Source organism: Kogia breviceps, chromosome 6 (genome assembly GCF_026419965.1).
Source record: "Kogia breviceps isolate mKogBre1 chromosome 6, mKogBre1 haplotype 1, whole genome shotgun sequence".
NCBI classification, from domain to species: domain Eukaryota; kingdom Metazoa; phylum Chordata; class Mammalia; order Artiodactyla; family Physeteridae; genus Kogia; species Kogia breviceps.
This window is the reverse complement of record NC_081315.1, coordinates 141,194,208-141,206,780: the sequence shown is the minus strand read 5'-3', so window position 1 is coordinate 141,206,780 and position 12,573 is coordinate 141,194,208. Positions and strand designations below refer to the sequence as shown.

The 12,573-nt window shown below is 37.5% G+C and overlaps 1 pseudogene; it reads left to right on the top strand.

Moving 5' to 3' along the window:
- The first annotated feature begins 202 nt into the window (after positions 1-202).
- LOC136794384 (NADH-ubiquinone oxidoreductase chain 5-like) lies at positions 203-4,059 on the top strand (annotated as a pseudogene).
- The last annotated feature ends 8,514 nt before the right edge of the window (positions 4,060-12,573 follow it).

Below are 12,573 nucleotides of genomic sequence, written 5' to 3'. Positions count from 1 at the left end.
GGCATTGGTATGGTAATCATCTGCATATTCACTATCTGAACTCTCAGAAAACACTGTCACAACATTCACAGTGTTACACATAAAAGCAGCAGTATTGCAATAAAAGGCACGACAAGTACTCTACAAGTGATCATATCACACTTAAATCACATCATTTCGAATGATTCAACAACGGATTATTTATTACTGTGAGTTGTAAATCATGGTTACCAGTATCAGCAGTCAGGTAAAAGCAGTGATTGTGATTATGGAAGTTATATAATCTAGACCATACCCATGTGACACCAAAAACAGTGTTTCTTTCAGTCGCTGTATTTGGCCCATCATATGGGTTTAATACTTTTCCTCAGCCTTCTACAGTGACTACTGAAACCTTTTATAGCTTAGCGTGGATTTTCCTGGCATTCAAGACTTGCAGTGCTAAACTTATACAGTCCAGACGAATCAGGACAGTTGATCACCCTTCTTAGGACCTAAATGTTTGAATGATATTAAGAGTGTCAGTAACTCAACATCATGCTGACTGCTAAGATTTTGGACTAGAAATTTAATGACGGATTCTTATCACATATACCCTTTGAAAGACAATTAGTGGATGATTATTTTGGCTTCAGTTGAAACTACTTCTATTACCAGAAGAACAGAAAATTATTTGAGATAATACCCATCATGTCATGGTTTATGTCACAATACATTTCAACAGAAAAGGAAATACCAAGAAGGGTTACCTTGTCAAATGGATATGGTATGTTTAGGACATTGTTACAGGGGTTACACTTGGGAATAGATATTGCATTTAGAAACAGGTAACTGGCATGACTTTGATTCCTACATTAGATACCCCTGAGGAGTTAACTAACCCCAAAGCTAAATAGCTCCTTGCCTATGATCTCTATCTGAGGATGCCAGACCAGCACATGATCTAAAGATGGTAGCTATACTGCCCCTGTTTAAGGGCTGTACTTTGACCAAAGAAGGAAGAGGTAAATATGCTTAATGGGCAGAAGAATTAGATAATAACAATAATTATATGGCATCCAGAAGAATTAGATAACAACAATAATTACCTGGTATATATTTTTTAGCAATACAGGGGATAGACAATGGATTAACAGTACAGTTTAAGATGGGTTTTAGATAACTGGAAAATTAAATTTCAATTTGGGGCGCTATGTTATAAAAACTTTTGTGGGTTTAAAAAGGAAAAATCAAAGGCGGCGTGCTGATAATCTCAAAAGAGTCTTTTTCCAACTTCGGAAGAATACTGGAACTCGTGAGTGGATGCCTGTATTCATTCTTTCAAAGAAGTCTCTCCTGTATGTGAGAGGAGTGGTGTGAACGCAGTTAATCACTGAAACAATTGGTGGATAGAAAAGCATCCCACTAATCTCAGGCACTTAAAAGCTTGAAATGTGGTAACGATCGTTGTTTTTCAACAGAAACGTAAGAGACAGAAGAAGGACAGCCGTGCGTCACCCACTAAGAACGTCTTAGCGTGGCAGCTATAATGAAATACTACAGACCGGGGCGCTTAAACAACAGACATCTATATTCTCCACAGTTATGGAGTCCCGGAAGTCCTAGATCAGGGTGCTGGTAGATTTCAGTCTTGGCTACAGACAACTGCCCTCTTCCTAGATTCTAGCAAGGCAAAAGGCAGAAGCTCTGGTGTCTCTTCCCTTTCTTGTAAGAGGACTAATCCCATCATGGGAGCTCCATCTTTATGACGTCATCCAAACCTAACTACTTCCCAAGGGCCCACCTCCTACTACCATCACATTGGGGTTTAGGGTTTCAACGTATTCGCTTTGCAGGGGGGAAACAAGCATTCGTTCCACAACAGAGAAGTTAAGCGTTGGCCCAGAGCTGTCCTATTACCCACGGTTCCAGGTGACACTAGTAGGTATCACCAGTATATTGCCAGGGGTATCTATTTATTCCAGATTTGTATTTTCATACCCAGTAGCTGAAGCCAGTGTTTCACACACTACCATAGGTAGTGCCTGACAGAATTCATAGCATACCCTTTTCTTATGCCCTCCTTAGGAGGGATAATCATAACCAGCTCAATCTGTCTCCGCCAAACAGACCTAAAATCACTTAGCGCGTACTCTTCTGTCAGCCACATAGCACTTGTTATTGCAGCTATCCTCACCCAGACTCCTTGAAGTTACATAGGAGCCACCACTCTCATAATCGCCCGTGGCCTCGCATCATCTATATTATTCTGCCGAGCAAACTTAAACGAGCGAGCGAGTCCATAGCTGAACTATAATTGTAGCCCGAGGCCTACAAACCCTCCTCCCACTAACACCCACTTGGTGACTGCGGGCCAAGCCTGACAAACTTAGCCCTACCCCCAACTATCAGTCTAATCGGGGAACTATTCGTAGCTACAACAACCTTCTCATCATCAAATCTCACCATTATCTGAATAGGAACTAACATTGTAATTACAGCCCGATATTCTATATACATGTTAATTATGACACAACACGGTAAATACACACACCAACCATATTAATAATATTACACCCTCCTTCACACGAGAAAAGGCCCTTATAGCCCTCCACATTCTACCCCTCCTATTCCTGTCGCTAAACCCCAAAATCATCCTGGGCCCCCTGTATTGTAAATATAGTTAAAAAAAAAAAAAAACCCACTAGAGTGTCAATCTAGTAACAGAAGACTGAGACTTCTTATCTACTGAGAAAGTATTGCAAGAACTGCTAATTCATGCCCCCACGCCTAACAGTATGGCTTTTTCAAGCTTTTAAAGGATAGTCGTTATCCATTGGTCTTAGGATCCAAAATCTTGGTGCAACTCCAAATAAAAGTAATAGACCTATCTCCCTCTCTTGCCCTGGTCACACTACTGATACTAATCGTCCCGATTATAATAACTAACACAAATTTCTACAAAAGTGACAAATAGCCATCATACGCAAAAAATACACTCTCACGTGCGTTTATTACCAGCCTGGTTCCAACAATAATATTCCTCCACACAGGCCAAGAAATCATCATTTCAAACTGACCCTGAGTCACTATTCGAACCCTTATATCAACACTTAGCTTCCAAATAGATTTCTCAATACTATTCGTACCAGTAGCATTATTTGTTACCTGGTCCGTCATGGAGTTCTCAATATGGTACATACACTTAGATTCTTACGTGAATCCGTTCTTCAAGTACCTACGCCTCTTCCTCATCACCATGCGAATCCTTGTTACTGCCAATAACCTCTTCCAAATTTTCATTGGATGGGAGGGAGTTGGAACGATATCCTTCCTCCTCATTGGGCGATGGTACAGAGGAGAGGTGCAAGCACAGCTGCTCTCCAAGCAGTCTGATATAAGCCCATTGGGGACATCGGGCTCATTATACCAAGAGCATGATTCCTGTTTAACTCAAACACAGGGGACCTGCAACAAATTTTTATACTCGACCAAAGTCCCTCAGACCTCCCCCTTACAGGACTCGTCCTAGCCGCAGCCGGAAAATCAGCCCAACTTGGACTTCACCCCTGGCTCGCCTCAGCCATGGAGGGCCCCACGCCTGTATCAGCCCTGGTCCACTCAAGCACAACAGTTGTGGCAGGAGTCTTCCTGCTTATCCGATTCTACCCCTTAACAGAGAACAACAAACTTATTCAGACAACAGTGCTATGCTTAGGAGCCCTCACTGCCCTAGTCACAGCTACATGGGCTCTCACCCAAAATGATATTAAAAAAATTATCACTTTCTCCACTTCAGGCCAATTAGGCCGACTAATGGTAATGATCAGCATCAACAAACCCTATCCAGCATTCTTGCACATCTGCACACATGCCGTGTTTTAAAGCCATGCTATTCATATGCTCCGGATCCATTGTCCACAGCTTGAACAACGAACAAGGTACTCGGCAAACAGGAGGGGGCCTTTCAAGGCTTTACCCTTCACCACAACAGCCCTTATTATGGGGTGTCTGACATTGACAGGAATGCCTTTCCTCACCGGTTTCTATTCTAAAGACTTGATCATTGAAGTCGCCGACACGTCTTACACCAACGCCTGAGCCCTGTTAATAACTCTAACTGCCACCTCCCTCACAGCTGCCTACAGCACCCTCATCATCTTCTTCGCTCTATTAGGCCAACGCTGCTTCTCTCCCCGAACCCCCATCAATGAAAGCAACCCCCTCTTAATTAACTCCAACAAACGCCTACTAATGGGAAGTGTCTGCTGGATTCATCAACTCCAACAACATCCCAACTACAGTCCCCCTGATAACCATACCCTTACATCTAGAACTGCCCCTGCAGTAACCACCCTAGACTTCCTACTGACCCTCAAAATTAACCTTAACACACAAAACTTAAAATTCATCCACCGCTCAAATTCCCTTAAATTCTCTAGTCTCTTAGGCTATTTCCCCACCATCATGCACCGTCTACCTCCTTACCTAAGCCTATTAATAAACCCAAAATCAGCGTCCTCCCTTTTAGACTTAATCTGACTAGAAAACATTCTACCAAAAACCACATCCCTTACTCAACTAAAATGATCCACGCGAATCTCAAGCCAAAGAGGCCTTATCAAACTATACTTCCTATCATTCCTCATTACTCTCACCCTTAGCATGCTTTTATTTAATTACCACGAGTAATCTCCATAATAACCACAACACCAATAAACTGCGACCAGCCAGTAACAATGACCACCCAACTACCTTAAGTGTATAATGCCGCAATCCCTATAGCCTCCTCACCAAAAAAGCCAGAGTAACCAGTATCATAAATAACTCAATCTCCCAACCCACTGAACTTAAACACAACTTCCACCTCCTCATCCTTTAAAATATAAAATACCATCCAAAACTCTATTATCAACCCTGAAAGAAATGCCCCCAAAACAGTCTTATTAGAAACCCAAACCTCAGTGTACGGCTCAGTTGCCATAGCCGTCGTATAATCAAACACAGCTAATATCCCTCCTAAAAAAATCGAAACCACTATCAAACCGAAAAATGAACCACCAAAGCTCAACACGATCCCTCACCCAACAGCACCACTCAAATCAACCCAAAGTCCCCATAAATAGGCGAAGGTTTTGAAGAACCCCCCACAGAACTGATCACAAAAATAACACTTAAAATAAATAACACTATATGTCATCATCGTTCTCGCACGGGTCCCATCCATGATCAATGACATGAAAAATCATCGTTGTCGTTCAACTGTAAGAATATCAATGACCAACATCCGAAAAACTCACCCACTAACAAAAATCATCAACAATACATTTATTGACCTCCCAGCCCCATCAAACATCTCATCAGGATGGAACTTTGGCTCTCTACTAGGCATTTGCCTGACCCTACAAATCCTAACAGGCCTAATACTGGCAGTAAACTACACACCAGATACAGCAACTGCCTTCTCATCAGTAGCAAACATCTGTCAAGACATTAACTACGGGTGAATCATTCGATACATGCATGCAAATGGAGCATCCATAGTCTTTATCTGCCTTTACATTCACATAGGACGTGGCCGATATTATGGGTCCTATACCTTTCAAGAAATATGAAATACTGGAATTATTCTACTGCTTACAGTCATAGCTACTGCATTCATAGGCTATGTACTACCATGAGGGCAAATATCATTCCGAGGGGCAGCAGTTATTACAAACCTGCTCTCAGCAATCCCATACATCGGAACCACTCTTGTCGAATGGATCTGAGGCGGCTTTTCCATAAACAAAGCAACACTCACACGATTCTTTGCTTTTCATTTTATTCTCCCCTTCATCATTACAGAACTTGCAACTGTCCACCTACTATTCCTCCACAAAACAGGATCCAGCAACCCCACAGGAATCCCATCTGACACAGACAAAATTCCATTCCACCCCTATTCCACAATCAAAGACATCCTGGGCGCCCTACTACTAATCCTCGCCTCACTAATACTAGTCCTATTTTCACCCAACGTGCTAGGAGACCCTGACAACTATACCCCAGCAAATCCACTCAACACACCACCACACATGAAACCAGAGTGGTACTTTCTATTCACATACGCAATTCTCCAAACGATCCCTAACAAACTAGGAGTCTTAGCCCTATTATTCTCAATCCTAATTCTAGCATTTATCCCACTACTCCACACATTCAAACAGAGAAGCATGATATTCCGACCTCTTAGCCAGTTTTTATTTTGAGTGCTAGTGGCAGACCTACTAACACTAACATGGATTGGAGGGCAACCTGTAGAACACCCCTTCATCATTATCAGACAACTCGTATCTATTTTATACTTTATTTTAATTCTAGTGCTAATGCCAGTAAATAGCATCATTGAAAATAATTTCCTAAAAAAAAAAAAAAAGAAAATAATTTCCTGAAATGAAGAGTCTTTGTAGTATATCACATTACCCTGGTCTTGTAAACCAGAAGAGGAGAACAACACACCTCCCTAAGACTCAAGGAAGAAGCCCTAAGCTTCGCCGCCAGCGCCCAAAGCTGAAATTCTACTTAAACTATTCCCTGAAAATATAAGACATTTACAAAATTAGTAATAACTGTGTCAGTATCAAAACAGTCCATTTTATCACAAACTATTATGTACATCGTACATACTTGTACTACCACATTAATAAGTACATATACCTCATACATACATACATACATTATATGTATAATCGTGCATTACATTATCTACCCCATGCTTATAAGCATGTACATCTTATTATTAGTATTACATAGTACATACAGATTATTAATCGTACATAGCACATTAAGTCAAATCAATTCCTGTCAACATGCATATCCTGTCCATTAGATCACGAGCTTAATCACAAGGCCGCATGAAACCATCAACCTGCTGGGCAGGTGTCGCTCTTCTCACTCTGGGCCCATGACTTGTAGGGGATTCTACTGATGGACTTTATCAGACATCTGGTTCTTACTTCAGGGCCATCTCACCTAAAATCGCCCACTCTTTCCCCTTAAATAAGACATCTCAATGGACTAATGAGTAATCAGCCCATGCTCACATATAACTGTGATTTCATGCATTCGGTATTTTTTAATTTTTAGGGGGGATGTTTGGACTCAGCTATGACCTTAAAAGGTCTTAACACAGTCAAGCAAGTTGTAGCTGGACTTCAACGGAAAGTTATTTACCAGCGGCAACAATCCATGGTGTGCAATTCAGTCACTGGTTATAGGACATAACAATATTATATGTGTACCTATGTACAGTAGACATAGCATTCCACTCTCCCCGCCTCATCTAAAACAAACACCCATCAAAACAGATCAGCCTCAAAACACCCCCATCATACCAATTAACTACTTAGATATTCACCACCCATATAGACGGACATCCTCCTAGATTCAACAGCCATCGGTCTAGAGTCAAAAATATAATTTCAAGTTGGATTCTCTGCTTATATACCACCTGATCAATGCATCTGCTTTTATTAAAGATGAAGTACAACAATGGGCTAAGAAGCATCATATATACTGAATTTATCCTATACGCTATCGTTTACCAAAGTAGTGTACTGGTTGAAAATTGCAATGGACAATTGAAACAATCCTTTACTAAATTAGCGGAGTGGAGGAGCAATGAGGGACTGAAAGGATAGCCTGCATGATTGAATATATGTTAAAACTTAATTTCTATGGAAATAAGATGATCATCGTTGGATAGGCTATTGAGATATTGTGGGAAAGATATGGAAGAGGGGGTGGGGCATAAACTTCTTTCTTACCACTAAATTTTTATTTTTCTCTGCCTTGTCATATAGTATGAAATCTGAACTACATATAAAATTCCAAAGAAGGGATCAACTGCTAAACATCATGAAAATACCTCTAAATAAGATATAATAAAAACAGAGATTCCATGTACTATAACAAAAATAACATATAATATATAACACATAATAAGCCATAAATATAAACTAAAGATGGTCAGGTTTTTTTAAAAAGGGCAAAGCCTTAATTATCAAAAGATCTGAAAATAGACATACATCATACTCTTGGATATAAACACTAAATATTAAAAAATATATATCTATTTCCTGATTTAAACATATAAGTTTAAACAACACCAAGATGACAATTTTTAAGAGGAGATTTTTAAAACTTGACAGAATGTTTACAAAACATAATGGAAATAAAAAGACAATGTTGTAGGACATTTGGAAGAAAATATGGGACAGCTGGACTATTTTCCTTTCAGAAACTAAGTTTAAAATTAAACTCTTTCAAGTTAAACGTTTAAAAATTTCTCTTTTGTAGAGGCAAACAGAGAAATAAATTAGCAGAATAGAGAACTCGGAATGCAATCCATTAAATATAAAGCCTAATACCTCATGATCATACACAATTTTAATATAAGTTAGTGTACAATGTTAATTAATAAAGAGTTGTATCTTAATACAGTCAGTGATTGAGGGGCAAATACTGAGTTCTATCCATCTTATGCCAGTTGTTCTCAAGTGTTCTTCAGTGTCAACTCAGGCACTTGTAAAAAGATGCTTCCCAAGATCTCAAGACCAGAGACTGCTTTAATCTGTATAAACAAACCACATGCACCTGATAGCATATAGTTTTGATCTCTGCATTGACAAACACTGTCTTATACTCCTAACTAAATCTCATGAATAAGAGGAGAAATACAAAATATAATTTAATGGCACAAATAATAGAATCAACAAAAATTCTCAACCTTGAAACAGCAGAAAATTTATGATAGAAAATATTGGCAGATTATAACGTATGAAAACTAAAACTTAGAGTGAATATAATAAAACTCAAAAAGCACGATAGAAGAGGAAAACACTTCTATCAATGGGTTAATAGGTGTTCATATATCTATTTTGTTACTGTAATTTATAGGAAAGTTATCAAACTATAATACTTCAACAGTTAAGTGGGAAAAAACTAACAATTGAGCTCATTAGACAAAATTCAAATAAAAAATGTTTATTCTCCATGATAAAGGATTGCAAATTAAAGGAATTTTGAGAATCTATTTTATACTTATAAAATTAAAAAATTAAAGTTATCAAAGAACACATGATTTATTAAATGATGTTACAGAAACCTGGTAAAATGTTTATAAGCTTAAGATCATTATGAACATTTTAAAGAAAATATGTAATTAAATTATAGATCATTTAATCTATAAATACAACAATGATACCTAAAGCACAACAATAAAATAAAAAATAAAGTGGGACTATATCAATTAAAAAGCTTCTGCAGAACAAAAAACAATCAACAAAATAAAAAGACAACATGTGGAATGGGGAAAATATATCTGCAAATCATGTATCTGATAGGGTTAATATCCAAATATCTATAAAGAACTAACTCAAACAACTCAATGGAAAAAATAATCCAGTTAAAAAATGGGCAAAGAACTGACTAGACATTTCTTCCAAGAAGATATACAAATGGCCAACTGGTGCATGAAAAGGTGCTCAACATCACTAATCATCAGGGAAATGTAAATCAAAACCACAGTGAGACATCACCTCACACCTGTTAGAATGATTATCATCAAAAACACAAGAAACAATAAATGCTGGTGACGATGTGGAAAAGAGGATCCTTGGGCACTGTTGGTGGGATTGTAATTTGATTTAGCCACTCTGCAAAACAGTATGATTGTTGCTCAAAAAATTAAAAAATAAAACTACCGTACAATCCAGCAATTCCATTTCTGGGTATTTTTCCAAAGGAAATGAAAACTCTGACTCGAAAAGATATAGGCACCCACGTGTTCACTGCAGCATTATTTATAACAGCCAAGACATGGAAATAACTTAAGTATCCAGCAATGAATAAATGGATAAAGAAGTTGTGGTATATATAAGTAATGATATATTATTTAGCCATATAAAAGAAGGACATCCTGCCATTTGTGACAATGTGGATGGACCCTGCAGACATAACGTTAAGTGAAATAAGTCAGGCAGAGAAAGACAAATGCTGTATGATCTCACTTATCTTTAGAATCTAAGAAACAAACTAATAGAGAAGTCAGATTTGTATTTACTGTAGGTGAGGATGGAGGAAGGAGGAATTGGATAGAGGTGGTCAAAAGGCACAAACTTCCAGTTATAAGCTAAATAAATACTCAGGGTGCAATGTACAACATAATATCTACAGTTGACACTGCTGTGTGGTACATTTAAAAGCTGTTAAGAGAGTAAAACCTAAAAGTTCTCATCACATGGAAAAAAACATTTTTTCTTTGTGTTTATATGAAATGCTGGATGTTAACTTATTGTGGTAATCACTTAATAATATATATATATATGTAAGTCAACTCATTATGCTGTATATCTTAGAATTCTTTTTTTTTTAAACATCTTTATTGGAGTATAATTGCTTTACAATGATGTGTTAGTTTCTGCTTTATAACAAAGTGAATCAGTTATACATATACCTATGCTCCCATATCTCTTCCCTCTTGTGTCTGTCTCCCTCCCTCCCTCCCTATCCCACCCCTCTAGGTGGTCACAAAGCACCGAGCTGATCTCCCTGTGCTATGCGGCTGCTTCCCACTAGCTATCTATTTTACGTTTGGCAGTATATATACGTCCATGCCACTCTCTCACTTTGTCACAGCTTACCCTTCCCCCTCCCCATATCCTCAAGTCCATTCTCTAGTAGGTCTGTGTCTTTATTCCCATCTTACCCCTAGGTTCTTCATGACTTTTTTTTTTCCTTAGATTCCATATATATGTGTTAGCATACGGTATTTGTTTTTCTCTTTCTGACTTACTTCACTCTGTATGACAGACTCTGTATCTGAAACATACAGCTATGTCAAATATATCTCAATAAAACTGGAAAAAAATAAATTAAAAACTCAGTAGAAAAATATAACATAAAATTGTATATGGTATGTTGTCTCAATAGCATACTATGTACATGATAAAGATAACATACAAATGTTAACATAGCTCACTAAAATGGTGGGATTATAAAGTTCTAATTTAACTTTTTAATATTATCTTTTCAATAAAAACAAATTTAAAACAGTTACTGTATAGTAAATTCCCCCCTAATTATGAATTCATGGCATTTCAGACATGTCCTATGCAACTTTATTACATTTGAGTACTTAATTAATAGAAAGTATAATTATTCACTCATTTCACAATTATATATTGACTATCTACTACCTGGCAAGTACTATTCTAGGCAAGGTGGGTACAGGTCTGAGGAAAACTGGAAAAACAAAACAATCCCCGCCCCACCCCCCCAAAAAAAGACTTGCCCTCATATAGTTAATATTCTAGTGGGGAAAATGATAATAAATGCAATGAACATTTATAAGGTATTAAAAAGTTGTGCTGTGGGAAAAATAAGAGCAAGGAAAGAGAGATGAACAAAGTGGATTTTGTGGGAGAGACAGCAATTTTAAATATAGGTCAGAGTAGGACTCAATGAGAAGGAGTTTAAAGAAAGTTGTAAAAGAGATAATGCAGCAAGCATGTGGAAGAACATTCTAAGCACAGAGAGCAAGTGATTCAAAGACTGAGCAGGAGAATGATGGATTAAATAAACACTAGGAAATCCACTGCGCTCAAAGGCATGAGCAGGGAAATATATAAGAGAATGACGGTAGTAGGAGATGAGAGTGGGGGGACAAAAATTATTAGTATTTAACACCTCTTTCTACATACTCCTAAATGAAATAAATTTTAAGGATGGGTATAGGGAAGGCATCTTTGGCTTCTCTAAAGCAGGAGCTTGATAAATACTTATTTAAGATAGTGGTCCAATTGTTATAGTTTATAATGTTTGGGAAAATAATGACAATATACATCTAAGATGTATTATGGGTGACAATTATGCTCAATATATGTTTGAGTATGTAAATACTATGTTAAGAGTTATGCAGAGTCTCACTCTAACTCTGTACTTAGGCGATTATTTTCCTTTGATAACAGTGTATTCTGCATATGTATGCATTCAGATACCCACTAGCAATCCCAGACCCAATGCAAAAAGAAATTGTGTGGTTTAATAAATACTGATCTAAAAAAATATAGAATTGATCTAAAATGTCATTGCAACAGATACTAGAAAAAGGATGCACACATCCTAAACAGAAGAGTCGTTTACAAAACAAAAATGTCATTGAGGACTAGAGAGACTAAAAAACCAACTCCACTGAGAACAGAACAGGCCATAGCATGAGCACAAGAGAATTACGTATATGTGGCATTTTCCACAGGCATTTTAATATACTAAGCAGAAATCCATCATATATATATCTTACTGTGTCTTACATTCTCTAGGAGAAAATAATGGATACCTTAAATATTCTATTTCTTTGCAATACATATCAGTATAAAGTTCACAGCATAGAGATAGTCGTAGTGAATACCTGATATAATACACTCAATGAATTTATTTCATTTTATAATTATAGTCAATGTTACCAGTAAAGTAAAACATACTTATTTATATTTTGAAACATAAAGGTAACGTTACTCAGTGTAGCTCCTTATAATTAATGTTATTAAATTCAAATAACTTGGGAGAATACTT